Below are 17,331 nucleotides of genomic sequence, written 5' to 3' on the forward strand. Positions count from 1 at the left end.
AAGATTTTTAGGAAAAAATTCACAATGCTGTGGTATCATGTTTTATTCATAAACAAGATCAGGCTAGTCCTGGAAAGGAGTCATTTTACTTGAAGTTAAGAATAACTTTGTGTAAATCATGGTACATTAAATATATTAAGGCTCCATATAGAGAATATTTTAATTGATATCTCTACTTCCTGATTTCCCAGTCTGGTTTCCTTCAGTATTCTACCCCCATGTATCTTTGACCTCTATTTTTATAAACTGTTTTGTAAATCAAGACCTACATTTTCCTTCAGGCTACTACCCTTATTTACTTTTATGAAGACTTTTTTCTTTATAATCTTGTTTTCTTTTTCTATGATTAAAATATTTTCTTGAATTTTATTTTTATTTTTTGTTGTGCTCTCTTTATTTTTTAAAGTGTGTCAATTGAATATTCATTTTTTTCCTATTGACAGAATCATAAGCTCAGAGAATTTAAGAATTTTAAGGAATTTTCACCTATCAATGAACCCTCTCACCCTTCAATATGTATTTGACATGCTGGCCAAATGATGGTCATTATGATGACCCTGAAACATATAGATATGAAAGGGACTTTTGTGGATATAGAAAGGAATAGCAATAAGATTCAAACTGAGGTTCCTTCATGCTAACTCAGTACTTTTTCTGATTATCATTGTGTAGTAAATATGTTCATAACAGATTAGAGAGTGTCTGTAGAAACCCAACTAAAGTGGATAACACTGGGATTACTAAGGGAGCCCAGTGATAGAGTATCAGAGTGACACTAACAAAGGGAAGGGCAAAGCTGAAGAGAAATAGCACTGTCTTGAGTAGAAATAAGGGTTGTAGAAAATTGACCAAAACCTTGGGGTTTATGACCAGTTTGATTAACACAAAATGGATATTAAGGACATAGAATATTGGAAGCTCTCTAGAAAGGCCTATTAAAAATAAGATTTGAAGGAAGTCCTGATAGGTTGTTATTTTCTTGTTTGTTTAACTGGAAGAAGTGACAAAATTCAAGTTTTTTTTAAAAGATGTTAATATAAATTGAGCCATGGGAAAAGTCTTCAGAGTTTAGAGATCTGAGAGTGGTTTAGGGACTCTAAAAACTCAGGAGACTAGAATTTGTTGGACACATGGATCTACAGCCTATAGCAAGTGTCCATTCTCCTCTACTTTTTTTCTCAACTCATTGATGTCCTTCTTATGTGCACATATAGTAGATCATGAAAATATTGGCTGGCAAAGTCATCGAAGAGCTTCAGTTAGGTAGTTGGTAAAATGTTTATGCTAAGGCCTGTGACTGAGACTCCATTCAGTTTGTTTCCCACTAGCAGAAGGAATTGTGACTCTTGGTCCTTTGAGTATAACTTGTATCAGGAGTCTGCTTCTTCATGCAATGTAGGTTTAAAGTTTGGAGGGTCCCACTGAGTCCTGCAGATGAGAGAATGGGGAGTGGAATCCCAGAGGAAGGAGGATATTTAGATAATATTTAGGGAAACACAGGTATGATTACCAGTATTCTGTTTTTCTAGCAATCTTTCCCCTTGGGTATCTGAGGGCCTGTAAAGGTTATAGGTGCTTGCTAGTTTATGTAGATTTGAATAAAGTGGGATTTATAATACATTTATAATAAGTATTCCCAATAACAACATATAAATTCATTTCTTGACTTTGAACATTCACTGTTCAAAATTTTTTTTAAGGTTTCATGTTTTCTCTTTTTCTTTCTTTCTTTCTTTCTTTCTTTCTTTCTTTCTTTCTTTCTTTCTTTCTTTCTTTCTTTCTTTCTTTCTTTCTTTCTTTCTTTCTTTCTTTTTTTTCTGGTACCAGGGATTGAACTCAGGGGCATTTGCCTACTGAGCCATTTCCCTAGCCCTACCTTTAATTTTATTTAGAGATAGGGTCTCACTGATTTGCTTAGTGCCTCACTTTTGCTGTCTTCTTTTTGTTTTTGTTTTTCTTCTTTGCAATGGGGACAAAACCTAGGGGTGCTTGAACACTGAGACACATCCCCAGCCCTATACTTTTATGTTTTGTTTTGAGACAGGATGTCACCAAATTGTTGGGGGCCTCACTAATTCACTGAGACTGTCTTCAAACTTGAATGCTCCTGCCTCAACCTCCCAATTTGCTGTGATTACAAGCATGCATCACCACACGCTGCACAATGGGGTATTTTCAGTAGGTGATATCCATGCTGAAGAACTAATACCACCATTTTAAACTACCTTACTTAGTCTTTGATCCATGGATAACCAAGAGAGAAAAAACTGTGTTTCTTGCTACCTTGTCTTGGGCTATAAAATGGGTGTTCCACTTAAGGTTAAAAAAAAAGTGTGTGTTTGTGTGTGTGTGTGTGTGTGTGTGTGTGTGTGTGTGTGTGTGTGTGGCAGCTATTAATTGGATTTTAAGTTCAGCCTTCAAGACAGGCAGTTTCTGAGAATAAGTTATTCTCAAGTTCTGCCAATACATTGACTGTCAGTCTGAAATGGAATTAAGACTACCATCATTGAATATCTCATAGTTTAAAAAAAGTGAAGGCAGAAAGAGCTTTATAAAACAGAGGTTATGTTTTAATCACATCAGTCAAGAAATACAATTTGATAAAGCTAAATCTAAGTTTTTATTAGAGTTTATTAAAAATACTATCCAACTACTTTATTAAAAATTTTTGCTTTACAGGATTTCTAATAAAACTGATCCTGATGATCATTGTCTCACCTTGGATGAGGCCAATTATAAATATTATGACAAGGTAAAGTGATCTTTTGTGAAATTAATTTTCTTGTTCTGAATTTTTGGTTTTGAGGTGTTAAAACTTAGCAATGCTTTCCTGATCTGTTTTATGCAAATTTGCTCAGACAAAACCATTTTAAGAGAATTATGTTGATATTTTTTAACTTGTACAAACGCCAATGTTCCCTTGAGGAGTTTAGATTGGTAGGGGATGGAAGAAACATTGTATTTTTTTTTAACTTGTACAAATGCCAATGTTACCTTGAGGAGTTTAGTTTGGTGGGGGATGGAAGAAACATTGTACTGATAAATACATATTGATAGAAAAATTGCATCAGGAATAAATTTCTTATTGCAGAAGCAATAGGAAATTTGGTCAAGGATTTTTTTGTTAGATTTACATTAGTGTGACTTTTAAATCATACTTACATGATTTATAATATTCATGCCCAAATTATTTTTTGTAGAATCATGAAATTTCTTTTATGCCTTTAATTTGAAATAAATAAGACACATTGGATAGAGGTTTTTTTTTTATTAGATGCTTTATATTTTACTCAATATATTTCTAGGAGACTTTTTTCATTATTTCTATCCTTGGCTCCATTTTTACATTAAAGTAACATTAGAAATTATGGAAACATACAAATTTAGAATAGGTATATTAATGTTTAGATTAGGGGCTGCAGTTGTAGCTCAGTGTACAGTACTTGCCTAGTATGGACTGTGAGGCAAGGAGTTCACTCCTCAGCATCATATAAAACTAAGTAAATAAATGTACAGAAATATAATAACATTATAAAAATGTTTGCATTAAAAAGGGATTTCTCCATGCCTTCTGACTCTTTCCACTAAGAGTATTTAAAACTCTTTATCTTGTTGAAAAATAGATGTCTTGTGAAAAATAATAACCACTACTGGAAGCATAGACTCTCAATAACCATATGATAAGAGTTTAGTTTTATATTTTTTGTATCATAGTGTTTTAAAATATTCAAATGCTAATGTCACATTCTGAGATCTCATATTTTAGATGTCTTTTACTTAGTTATTTAAATATTCATTTAATAGCTTTTTAAATTTTAATAAGCTAGTCAAGGTTAATAAATATATTTGCATATATCCTGGAGCAGCTACAATATGGTTCAAATGTAAGGAAATAGCTTCTTAATTTTTTGAACATGAATAAATGAGTAAAAACACATGAAAAAAAAATTTTTTTTTTTGGTACTAAAGATTGAACTCAGGGCCACTTTACTGCTGAGCCACATCCCAAGCCCTATTTTGTATTTTATTTAGAGACAGAGTCTCACTGAGTTGCTTAGAGCCTCACCATTGCTGAGGCTGGCTTTGAACTTGCGATCCTCCTGTCTTAGCCTCCCAAGCCACTGGGATTACAGAGGTGCACCACCATACCTGGCTTAGAAATAAATTTCTATAGAATGAAGTATTCTAAATAACATAGCATGCATGAGATGACTATTAATTAACTACTGAATTCTAAAAATATGCTTTAAGTTTGAATTTTCTTTTGATATCTAGGATATATAAATTCAGGTGAGTTATCTTGAATTAGTGCCATAAAGAAGAAGCAAACTAGTCAGGGAAATTTCATAAATATGAAAGTCGGAACCAGAATATTCTTCAAGCATCTTCTGATTATGAGCATAGATTTGGACTTAAGATGAACATTTGTTTCTCACTCCTTGTTTATTTTTTAAAATTATTTAATCCAAGACTCAATATTCTCTTGAAGAAAACTTCTCTTCATTGTATGTTTTTTGAGTCATCTCTGTCTCCATTCTTTGGTTATTTGGTTAATCTTTCCATTTAGCAACTGTGAGGTTTTCATTTAATGATATTGCCCCCACAAGGTTATTTTTGTCATTCTTCTCTATCTTGGAAGGCTCAACATTTATATTAACATGTATTTTTAGCTATTTAACACAAAAGATGGACAGAACTCATACTGTTTGTGATTTCTATCAGTTTTATTTATAAGATTCTCTTAAAGCTTAGGTATCATATTTTCCCTCAAGAGATAATTTATGCCAATATATGTCACAAAACACATTAAAAACATCACACATAATTATTTTAAATTTCTAACATTTTTTTTCAAAAACACTCTACACTATGGATGGCTCCAATTTCATCCTAGGTCATTTGGATTAATAAAATAATTTAATGGATGTCAGTATTTTTTAAATTATCTTGGAGGTAAGGGGAATAACATTTTGGAGATCTCTCATCATCCTCACCCCATGAGCAGACATAGCTTAGTAAGTGGAAAGATTAAATTGAGTTTACATTTTAATGGCTCAGAAACATGTTCTCCTTCTCTTGTATCCTGCAGTAATGGAAAATATTAAGCTAATTTTTCAAATTTGGTGCATATTACACCTAAATATTTTTTTTCCTTCCTAGGATATCCCCAAAGAAAATGAAGAATTACCTCACACTTCTAATAAATTGAAGAATGATGGTAAAATATTTGAAGAGTATCTATTGCAAGCTGATTATAGATTTAAAATTATGGAGCTTTTTCTGTACTCTCTATTTTTCTTTTATTTTTGTAGAAAAAACAAATGAAACTGAGGAACCCAAACTTAAAACATTACCTGGAAACTTTGAAGTTGATATTAAAAAGAAAAATGTGATTGAAACCACTCCTGTGGAGGAAATCAGTATAAAGAACTATCACAGTAATTTTTCTTCCTCAGTTGGCTCAAAGGTAAAATTTTTAAAAAATTATTTTTTTTATTGTTTTTGCATATCATCTCTCATATACACATAATGATACCAAATAGCCTAGAAATAAATATAAGGCCACAGAGTCCTAATAACAAAGATAGCAACAGTTTTAAGTATACCTTTAACAATTATAGAATGTGGTGGGACTAATCGTCAGGATGGGCTTAGGCCTGAGCCTAAGCAACCCTATTTTAACTTCATTTTAAAAGACCTGCAGTTTCACCAGGCACATCCACAGATCCCTCCAGAATGGTCTCAAACAAATTATTTCCCCTCACCCTGATAAAAGAGAGTGAAGCCTCTGGCAGGCTGTCCTCGCCTGATAAGAGGGAAAGGCCAGAAGATCAGGGTGGAGACCACCAGACCAGATGTTTCTGATCCCAGGATAAATAATGTCACTGAGAAATCCAGTGGTAACTCATAAGGATTAAAAAGGGGGGTCAAAAGCCCCCAAATTTAGTATAAATGATAGAGCAAATGAACCAGGGATTCAGCCAGCCAAAACAAGGATGTACTGGAGCCTTCTGAGGACCTGACATCCCATCACTTGTCATCATTCCTGAGCCGCTGTGTGATCCTCACCACTCTCAAACTCTACTGCCTTTTCTGGACCTTTGTGAGAGCCACAGCTCCTCCCTACAAGCCCTTCCTCAACCAATCTTCTACTCCACACCCGGAAAGCCTGCTTTGGTTCTGAACCTGATCACTGAGGTCTGAGTGAGTGTGCATCTGCTGGAAGCAAATTACATGTTAACTTGTAAAAAACCTTATTTAAAATGATCGATAACTTTAATAACCTATAAGAAGTGATAACTGATAATGTACAATGCACAAAAAAATAGGCACTAGTGATTCCAAAATTAATATTAAAATATATAAGCAAAAAATGGACTGAGAATAGTGGTGCATGCCAGTAATTCTAGCATCTTAGGAGGCTAAGGCAGAAGGATCATGAATATAAAGCCAACCTCAGCAACTTTAGTGAGGAGCTAAGCAATCCTTGAGGCTCTATTTCTAATTAAAATATAAAATGATTGGGGATGTGACTCAGTGGTTGAATATCCTGAGTTCAATCCCTGGTGCCAAAACAAACAAACAAAAAGTGGTGGAGGGGCAAAGGAAGGAGAATGAAGACAAAAATCACAAAATAAAAATTGAGAAGATACAGATGAGAGACAACAAAGCAAGTGCAAAGAAAACCAATAAAACAATAAAAGATCATATGAATTGGAAAGAGAAAAACTAATTAAAAACTATAAAAACCACAAAAATACAAGAAAAGTATATGATTTCTCCTTGCTGATGTAATTAAAATGTAGACACTTGTTTCCACAACTTCTACTTGTATAATACACCAGTTTGGGGAGGTTTCTGTGAAGCAACTATATTTACGCTGTTTTTTTCTCAATTCTAGCCCAAACAGGCCAGAATTTTTTTTGGAGACTTTAATGTGAAATCCTTTCATCCTTGCCTACCAGGGAGTGTAATGGAACCCTTTCCAGAGGAAGAGGTGAATCACAAACTATATTTGTTTTTTATATATTATATATTATTATATAAATAATATATATGACCATAGAAGTGTCGTCATAATAGAAACTGCCAACAAAACTGTCACACAAGGAGCCTATGGGCCAGTTTGCACTGAAGACTCCCAATTCCAGAGTTTGACTGTGAGTGAGTTCAGGGATATGCAAGACTTTAGGCCCCTGTGGGGCATGCTCAATCTCTAAGCATTATAGAGGTGGACTGATCTCAGGATCCATGTTTGGTTTGTGAAAATCTAGACAACAAGTTCTCCATGAAACTCTTTCCTAGCTCTCCCTGAATCTTCTACCTCACAAAACCACCCACAACATATCTCTGTTCCTCTCCCTAATCTCAAAACACTAATTTTAAAAGGGAATTATACCCACTTTCCATCATTTTACAGACATGCCAAGCAGCAGACCACATTTTCTGTTGACCAGAGTTTTCAGCACATCCCTGTCAATCTATGCTCTGATCCTGGGCAAATAGGGTGGAAATCCACAATTCCAGTATAGAGAGGAGGTCAATATGTCTTAGAGGTATAAAACATGAAGATGATTCTCTTACAGAGAGTCACAGCAATGGAATCTTTCTAAAGGGGGAGCCCCCTCAGTGCTCTACTTGAATTACATAGGAAGTGACTAATATTGTTTCAGTGGAAGAAGTAAGGTTTATTCCTTCAAATGCTTCTGAGCACATTAAGGTGGTCAGACATGAAAGATCAACTCAACTCTGTGGAGAGTCTAGCAGCAACTTTTCTACTAGAACCAATCCCAACATTTGCTATCAGATTTCCTACAGCAGCATTTAAATGAAAGTCACCTCAGCTTCTAAACCTTGTGTAGACCATGTGACCATGAATGACTATAGCATCCCAGAGGTCCCAACAGATCTTTGTCTCAGTTTCTTTTTTAGATATAGTCTGATTCTTGTTGTGGGTGCCTCCTGAACTAGTGAAATCATATCATAGTGGGGTCTTATAAATACAAGAAAGTAAAGACTGGGATTTCTGATCTCCTGTAAAGAAAGCCTAGGAAAAGGACACTGAGTGGAGAAGATTCCTGGACAAGCACTTTGTTATTTCTGGGGAAAATCTGTAGTACATGTATCCTCCCTTGACATCTTAGGCAGAAACAAACTTCCTCCTTTGTGGAAACTGTTTATAGGAATTTAGGTAAACATGATTTTCTTGAAATTGCAGAGAGTCTTGGCTCACATGAGGGGAGCTTCCCCTCTTTAAACCAGCCAGTTTTCACCTAACACTGCTGCAATCTATTTCTTATTTTATTATTCTATTATTATTTTATTTCTTATTTTAAAAATATAATATTTATGTACTTCATTGGTCCTGCATTTGCACTCCAGTTTTTTTCCTAGAGCCCTCTATCTCATTGCAAAGACATACACTAGTTGATTTGACTCAAATTCAGAGTGTAGTCACTAAGCACACTATGATTTTACACCACCATTTTTCTTTCATAGTATACCTTTTTGTAGTTTTTTTTCTTAACTGGAGACTCTATCTATTTATTGTGTGTTCTCATATTAAGGTAAAATAAAGAAACATTTTTTCTTACTACTTCATCATATTATAATACTAGTTTTACATTCAATAAAAGTTTCCAAAAGAAATATAGATCTCTTTTCTAACTAACTAACTAACTAACTAACTAACTAACTAACTAACTAATAACTCACTCACTCTCTCTCTCTATATATATATATATTTCCCCCCCTTTGGTCCTTCTATTCTGGTTTATAAGCTCAGTAGCCAAAGGAAGGTAAAATTTTCCCTATTTGCAGAGGATATATGAGCTTATGGTATAAAATGTGTCAGTTTTCAATGTGTAATTCTCTATTTTTTAAATGTAATGTATTTCAACCTGGAAAATTGGGTGTCACCTTAGTGATTAGGAAATCTTTATGTAACTCATTATTGATATTCTTTTTGCCAGGAAATGTTTCTGAGTCCTCCTCAGAAATGCACTGGTCTTTTATCTGGTGATGCATATCAAAGAGCAGAAAGGGGTATAACTAGACATATAGAAGGTAAGAACCATGTACTGTAAAATAACATTGGATATGATCTTCATTTAAATCATGGACAGTAATAGATTCAATTAGTTGAAGAAATGAACCTAATAAGTATGTAGTAAGAAAAAAAGTGAAATGGTAACACATAGTATATCTTATTAAGTTTCAGCAACAGATTAAATATAAAGTGTCTCTAGTGGAGTTGAATTCCATTTCAAGACCTGTTTAGATCAGAGGAACGTTTGGAAATAAAGAAGGGGTGGGGAGAAGAGAGAGTGAAGAATAAGAAATTTAAAGATCACAGACAACAAAAAAAAAAAAAAAAAAGAAAGAAAAGAAAAAGAAGTAAATGCACATTGTGAAGGGAGGTAAATTCAGATTAAACATTAGAAAGTAGAAGAGCACAGCATTAGGAAAATCTGAGTTTTTAGTACCAAAACTGTTTTGAGAGATAAAGTAAAATTTTCCAACAGCTGTTTTCTTAAACAATATTGGAAAGTAATGAAGGAATGAATGCCAATCATTAAGAGCTACATTTGGTTTGCCATAAGTAAATGTATGCCATAATTACTTCCTGGGAAAGTAATTAAGGTAAAGAATAATATAATCTGGAAATGAAAAGGGTAGGATATATCATGAAATGATCAGCAAAATATAACCTGATAAGATGTTCATTGGAAATATTATGAATGCTAATATGCCTACAATTTGGGGAACAAAATAGGAGGATTTTAAAGAGGCAAGTTAAGTTAGAGGAATTGGTAAAAGATTAATTACACCCAAGAATGCTCAAATTCTAGCAAATTATATGTTGGGGACCATATTCAAAATGCACATTCTCACTCAACAGGTCTTTGCTTACATTTCTAAAACATTTAAAGATGGTTCCAATGTTCTTTACCCAGATACTACATTCTCTGAGTTTCAAGGGAATGACCTATCCTTTAGGAAGTCTAAAATGAAGAGCCATTGCATGTTAGTTCAGATATAACAAGATACATTGAAAGCATAAATGTAGTTATTATTCCCAGCATGTCTCTGGGCAAAGGAAAAGGAAAAAAGAGGAAATTATAACAATTATATTTCCATGCAAGTGACACACCTATAATCCCAATGAATCCAGAAACTGATGCAGGAGGATTGCAAGTTGAAGGCCAGCTTCAGCAAATTAGTGAAGCCATAGCAATTTAGCAAGAACTTGTCTCAAAAATAAATAAATAAATAAATAGTGCTAAGGATGAGGCTTAGTCATATAGCACTGCTGGGTTAAATATCAATATGTATATTTTAAGATACAGTTGCTGAATGGGGAAGAATTAGTAGTAGGAATAATCCAAACCAAGAATGTAAAAGGAAATGACTCAAGACCTAACTCTAGAAAATTTTTTTGGAAAATCTAAAGGAAAGGGCAAATAAGCTAGGTGACTTTGACTGTAATGAAAAGGAAACTGAGAGAATGCATTTCAGCTGCCCCAGCTTTTTAAACTTTGTTCATTTTATTAAACTTCATTCTACACAGGATACTGAAACTTTTTTATTCTCTGTATTTTTGGAAACATTCCCTCCATTCATGCCTGCATGAACTTCACACTACACTGTTGCCTTCTCATTAATTTAATTTCACATTACCAGTCATTAATGCTAAGGTTAAAGCTTCCATTATCCCTTGAAATCATCTCTATTCATGTACAGGCCCTTCATGTCTACCTGCCCACAGCATTGAGATTGGTCTAGTTAGATACAGGACCATTGACCTTCTTTAGAATGTGGATGTCCAACCATCCTAAATTTCTTGGGAATCTACTATGATAAAAATTCTGCTCAACAGTGTATCTTTATCCCTTCCCCTGCCTATTCTGTCCTCTGTCATCACTCCTCACCCATCCCTATGTGGTCATGCAAATACTGACCCATTTAAACCTTCTATATTCTTACCATTTCCTGCCTCTGGTTGATAATCTCACTCCTTAAGTCTCTCTTCAATCCAACCTCCAGAAAAGCCACCTTTTTCTTCCATTACCTCTTACCAAGAACTTATTATTTATGAGTTTAAATAGATAAGACTGTTGACACCAAGATGATATAAAAACATCCCCAATAATCTAGGAGCAAATGGATTAGATTTATATAGGTAATTTCACAGGTCAATTTGTATGTCCTAAGTAGAATAATTGTTGGATTGCTAAGGTAGCCCCAAGGCAGGGGAAAACACTTTGTATCAGGAAGAATAGCCATAGTCCTAAAGGACTGAACAAATAGATTAACTTCTAAAAGAAGAAAATCCAATTTGTTAGAATAGTGGAAAAAACATTTTAGATATAAAGGTATTCATTGACAAAAGTGTGAAAAGTATCAGTCATTAAGAAAACAATATTGATGAAGAGTGGTTGTTGAAAAGTTATTATTATGAGGAGAAAATAACAAACTGTGAATTTTGATATTTTGCTGTTTTTTAAGTATTTCTGGGAACTTTTAATTTATCTGGAGTTGATAATTCTTTCGGTTATGCATTAAACCTGTTGACATCTTCTTTTTCCAGGATGAGTTTTTAAGTTTTGGTTTAATAAAAGCATTCCAAAAAGTAGTAAATATTTGCTGGATACAGTTGGTTCCACCTAAATACAGCTTCTTAGGAGGCTGAGTTGGGTGAATGGCATGATTCAGGACACCCTGATCACTTTAGAGTGACCCAATCTCCAAGAACAATAGGTTTGGGTATACCACTCATTGATAGAGTGATTGCCAAGGTGATAAAACTCCCGAATAAAACTACAAGATATGAACTCACACACACACACACACACACACACACACACACACACACACAACAAAGTAGTTTAAAAAATAAATGATCATCTAAAATAAAACATTAATTTTTAATTTGATAGACTGTCAGACTTTCTAGGAGTCCTAAGTAACTTAAGTAAACCTGTCCATTTTTCAGAAGATAAACTGTTAGATGTAACATCCGAGGAAGAGGAAGAAAGCCTTTTTGGCACTGAAAATAATCAGCCACAGGTATGTAAACATGTGAATTTTAATTCTTGATTTCATTCTGTTTTTCTTGCATTCAGAATGTAAATTAGGTCAAATGAAATGACCTTTTGGAAAACTCTTTAGAAATCTAAACATCATAAATTAATATTTAGGTCTAGTACAATCTAATTGGGCATGAATCTGAAAATAACATTGGAAATCATGGCAACCTATAAATGAATTTTATCCTAGTAATTGAGTCAACTTTTTCTGAATATTATTTGTGTTTCATTTGTATAACCTTATTACATGATGAAAATATTAGCTATGAGACTTATGAATAACTAGTTGAAATTATGAACATATGTAACTGTGATTTCCACTGATATAATTAATATTAAAGAACAGTTATAAAAAATTCCCAATAGCTCAAAATTTTAATTTCACATTACCAGTTATTAATGCTAAGGTTAAAGCTTCCATTATCCCTTGAAATCATTGTCTATTTTGAGGCAGACAATAGGCCTTTTGATCAAATAGAAACCTTCTAGAAAGGGACCTTTGTGTATAAACAATGATTTTCCAGTTTATTTTCTTTTCATGTAGGATATTAATAAATATTACTAAGCATTTTATCCTAACACTTTAGTGGATGTTAGAAAAAACAGTCCTTGGATGCATCAGGGAATTATGAAATTTTGGAGATGTCTTATTACCTTGTTTTCTCATGTAGTCTGTTAATAGGCTGAAGTTTTGGATGCATTTAGATGGATTTCTCTTCCACTTTTATGTGTGGGTCCTTTTGTTGTATAACTTTCTCTGTGTAATGTGCCTGGGCAATGGTTAGGTCTCAGTGTCAAATCCCCACTGAACTTGACCAACATGCAAGTTCATGGTCCACTTCTTTTTTCCACTTACTAATTGGTTTGGTGAAATGCTTCTGAGTCCACTAAAGGGGATCTTCTTATCTTTCACTCATCAAGTTTTCCCTGGCACAGCTGTAGACTTTTTCTTCTATGAATTATTTTCTTATTTTAAAAGCCAATACTTCTGGGTTTTATCTGGTAACAGGCTCTCTGTACTGACTCTCTACTGAGTCCCTCAGCCTGTCTTTTTCATCATGCATTCACACACACCAGTCAATCTGATTCCATATATGGAAACAGTCAGTAAACACTGTATGTATTCATGCTGCCACCATTTTACATTGGAAGACTTTTTAGTTTTTCTTCAATGAAAAGTATTGCATACTTTAGCCAAAGTGGGTGTACTATGTCAAGGTTAAATATCAACATATTTTCATTCTTACTTTCTCATTTTATTGAACTAGATTTCAACTCAGTAAATATTTTTCTGAAAGTTAGGTTTTGGAAAATTCAAATATGAAGGAAGTACAACAGTGTTTCATTTCTACTCTATGTGATATAATTCAGACTATCTTATCACACCAAGTATCATACTTTAACACTAAGAAGCATGTCAACCCAGTGTTGCAAATGTTTAGCGCTATATAATATCAAAGACATTTCTCAAAAGAGTTCTAAATAAGTTTTTTACTGTGTTCATATTTTTGTTGGGGAATAAAGAGTTGAGTATTTATACTGAGGTCAGTTGCTTTGGGATATATGCACATCTTTTAGTATGTTGTCAGTGAATACATTTACTATGTTTTCATCCTGGTTTTACCTCATGAGTATCCAGATGAAAAAAAAAACTGAATCTGTAAAGCATACTTTATGTTCTTCTATGGAACATTTCACTTTTCAAAATGTATATGTATTATATTTAATTCCCATAATTTTAAAACTAGAATTTTAGGTGACTTCTAAAGAGTGGTGATGATATTTGTATGCAACTAATTTTTGACATAATCTTAACAGAGGGTCTCTGAGCATCATCTAACTGTGGGAGTTTCTCATATATCTGGCGAGGCCTATCAGAGAGAAAAGAGAGTAGATGGGTATGGAGAAGGTAAGAACTATGTAGTATACAAAAATATTTGGATGGAATTTTGATCTAAAATATGCATATCTATTCAAGTAACATATCTATTAAGTAGGAAGTAAAGAAAAAGAAATGTAATCTAGGTATCTCATCAGGTTTTAAGCCACAGTATAAATTAGGAGCTGAATTAGCAGTTGCATTTATATATACATATTTATCACAGAAAATGTAGAAATAGGAAAAGCAGAGGAAAAAAATGGGGATAAAGACTGAGAAAGGCAGCAAGTTCAGGAAGACAGTGAAGAAAAAAGGAAGCAGATGTACTCAGTGGAGAAATAGAAATTTATGTCACATATGAGAAGAAAAAAAGAGCAGGGATTTAAAACCATGGGAAGAATTTGTGGATTTTCTTTCCCAAAGTTGAATGATTGGTAGAGGAAAATTTTCCCAATCTTCCTAACTTAGACTCAATTGGAAAGGAATTGAGGCTTGAAGAAGCAATCAGAAAATTTGACTGGTTTACCACAAATGATTATGCATGAATACAATTTAATGACATGCAACACACTGCTACTACCTAGGATAAAAAAAATATATAGGGCAGAAACAGCAAGTAGGGAAGTAGAAAATGTAAGAATGGTTATGGATTGATCCCTATATCCACAGATTTCTAAAACTTACTTTGGAAAATTATGACTTCTTGTAAACTTTCATTTAGGTGAATATTATAAGGAGGAATCCAGTGCTAGCTACATTCAAGTTAAGATAGAGGAATTGGAAGCCTATTAACTTCACACTGGAGCTCTCAATTTAATGTATTTTCTGTTGGGGATCATGTTCAAAGTCTCATTCTGACTCTGAATGTCTTTGCTTCTACATTTCTATTACATTCTAAGGTGATTCCATTAATCCATGTCTGAAGAAGACCTAGTTTTCAGTGAGGGAAAGGATTTCCCTTAAGGAAAACTAAATAAAAAGACATTGGATGACATATATTTTTACAAATCTGGAAAAAGTGCAACCATAAATCTTGCTTTCATTTTGAGTATGTCCCTTGGTAAGTGGGAAGGACTTAAGACTTAAAAATTATATTTCTAAGACACATTTGCTATATTGGTAGTCAAGAAAGTATGGGAATAATCCACAAAGAATGTAAAATGAAAATAATTATGACCAGAGCTCTAGATGTTGCTTTTGAAAGGCAAAAGGCAGTGGAAAATGAGGACAGAACCAAATAAGGTAGTAGGTAATTTTGGAGGGAATCAACAAGACACTAAGACAATGCATTTCAGCTGCTTCCATAGTATCTTCATCAAACCCAAAGTGAAACTATTACTGATGCAGAGATTATTGGAAGCAGTAGGAACAGAAAGAACTATAGCAACTGAAGATATAAATTTCTTCCCTGCAAAGTTACCAGTCACTGAGATGTCTGCAGCTTTGATGTGAGTTATTTGAATAAGAAACAGCATTTCAGATGCAGATGCAGCTAGATGTTTCTTTATTTTTTTAATTCTTGATTGGAAAAGATACATTGGCCCTAGGCATTCCAGAAATGCACTCTTATTTCTGAGCTACATAGTCATCCCCATACTACTAATTTTCTGATAATGCAGACTGCTTATGAAAGTATTTGAAAAGCTGAAATGATATATTAACCAGATTTATTTTGAAAACAGAAGTCTTTACTGAGTTTACACCTTGAAAAACAAGACTGCTATTCTTAGTAGATATAGCATTAACTTAAAATATAAAGTTTATTGATATGTGATAATTTTGTGAGCTTTCAGATCACTTTTTCCTTTGTATTTCCATATCTTAAATCTTTATCATACATTGTTTCTAAGATGTAGAAATTGTGTTTTCTCATAAGAGTGGATCAAGAAACTTGACATTGGATAAGCTGAAAGATACAGGAAAAGAAGTTTCAGTATGGTCTCACATTGCTTTGAAATATATATATATATATAATTTATGTACATATAAGTTAGCTGCTAAAATAGAAGTGTGTATCTGAATAAATTACATAAGGTAAATTTCTTGATGAGAAATGATGTTATTCTAGCCTGGAATGATAGCCTTTCTTTGGGCTTACTAAATTTTAGGTCAAATGAAGGGACATGAAGTATGGTTATAATAAAATGAATTAAATAATTCTGATAGGGTTGACTTAAGATATTTGCTATTACACTATTAATTCAGCTTTGACATTGAAACTCTCATGGTCCTCCTTTATTCATCTCATTGGAAATCACTGTGTTCTCCACAATTCTGCATCTGGACTGGGGTATATGGACCCTGGTATATATTATTCATGTTCATCAGAAACATATTTTCACTTTGGAAATTAAACTGCATGCTTGTTATACTTACATTCCTTATTTGTGTTTATTATTGTCATATGACTGTCCTAACAATGAAAAAAAGAAACATAGAACACCTAAAGCCAAAGTAAATTTTATCAAGTAAATTTTACCAGAATCAGCTCCATAGTAATTCAAAAGGAATATTATGGTGGTTTTGTCACATTCAAATTTTGTTTCTTGCTTTTCAGTATCTCGGGACTCCCGTGATTTTTGGAAGGTAAATCATCTTCTATGTTTCTGTTAAATTATTTTATTTATGTTAAATTATGTTATTTTAATATAGCATTGTTTGTTAAATTAAAATATTATATGTGTATATAATAATAAGTAATATATTGTATATGATAATATATAACATGATATATCATTTACATTAAAATATTATATTATTTATGTTAAATTATTCACTGAAAACTGGAGTCAGTACATAGTATTTACTAATTATTTTGTCTGCAAGGAGAATGAGAATGCCATGAAATGCAAAGATTTTCTTCCAATTAAAGCAAGGAGGGAAGCCTGGACAAAAAAATCAGGTAATTTTTGCAGTACTATTTTCTGCAAAGAACTATAATAAACATCTAAGATGCTAGTGGACTTTACATTTGTTTCTTTTTTAATAAAATATTTTGAGGGAATTTGGCCCAATTACATCAGTACCTATGTTTGTATCAACATATTAAATTTTTTCAGAAAAAGCATGTAAATATTGTTATAAAAGAACTAAGTCAGCTGTTTCTTCAATTAAAATTTCCAACATTATATCTGTTTGTGGGATTACGAGGTGGTTTTTCTTTCTCTCCCATGTTTTATAAAGCTTGTGGTAGAGCTGGACTATCATCTCAGATGATTGTGAGACCAAGGAAAGAGTTTTTTCTTGAAGTCAGTTGGTCAAGGCCAGTATGGGAAACACAGGAAAAGCACATCTAGAAGACAGTAGCAACTCTATCATGACACTGAGTAAATCTACTAATTCCATGGACATTTGTTGGGCTTT

Source organism: Ictidomys tridecemlineatus, chromosome 1, assembly GCF_052094955.1.
Source record: "Ictidomys tridecemlineatus isolate mIctTri1 chromosome 1, mIctTri1.hap1, whole genome shotgun sequence".
NCBI lineage: Eukaryota > Metazoa > Chordata > Mammalia > Rodentia > Sciuridae > Ictidomys > Ictidomys tridecemlineatus.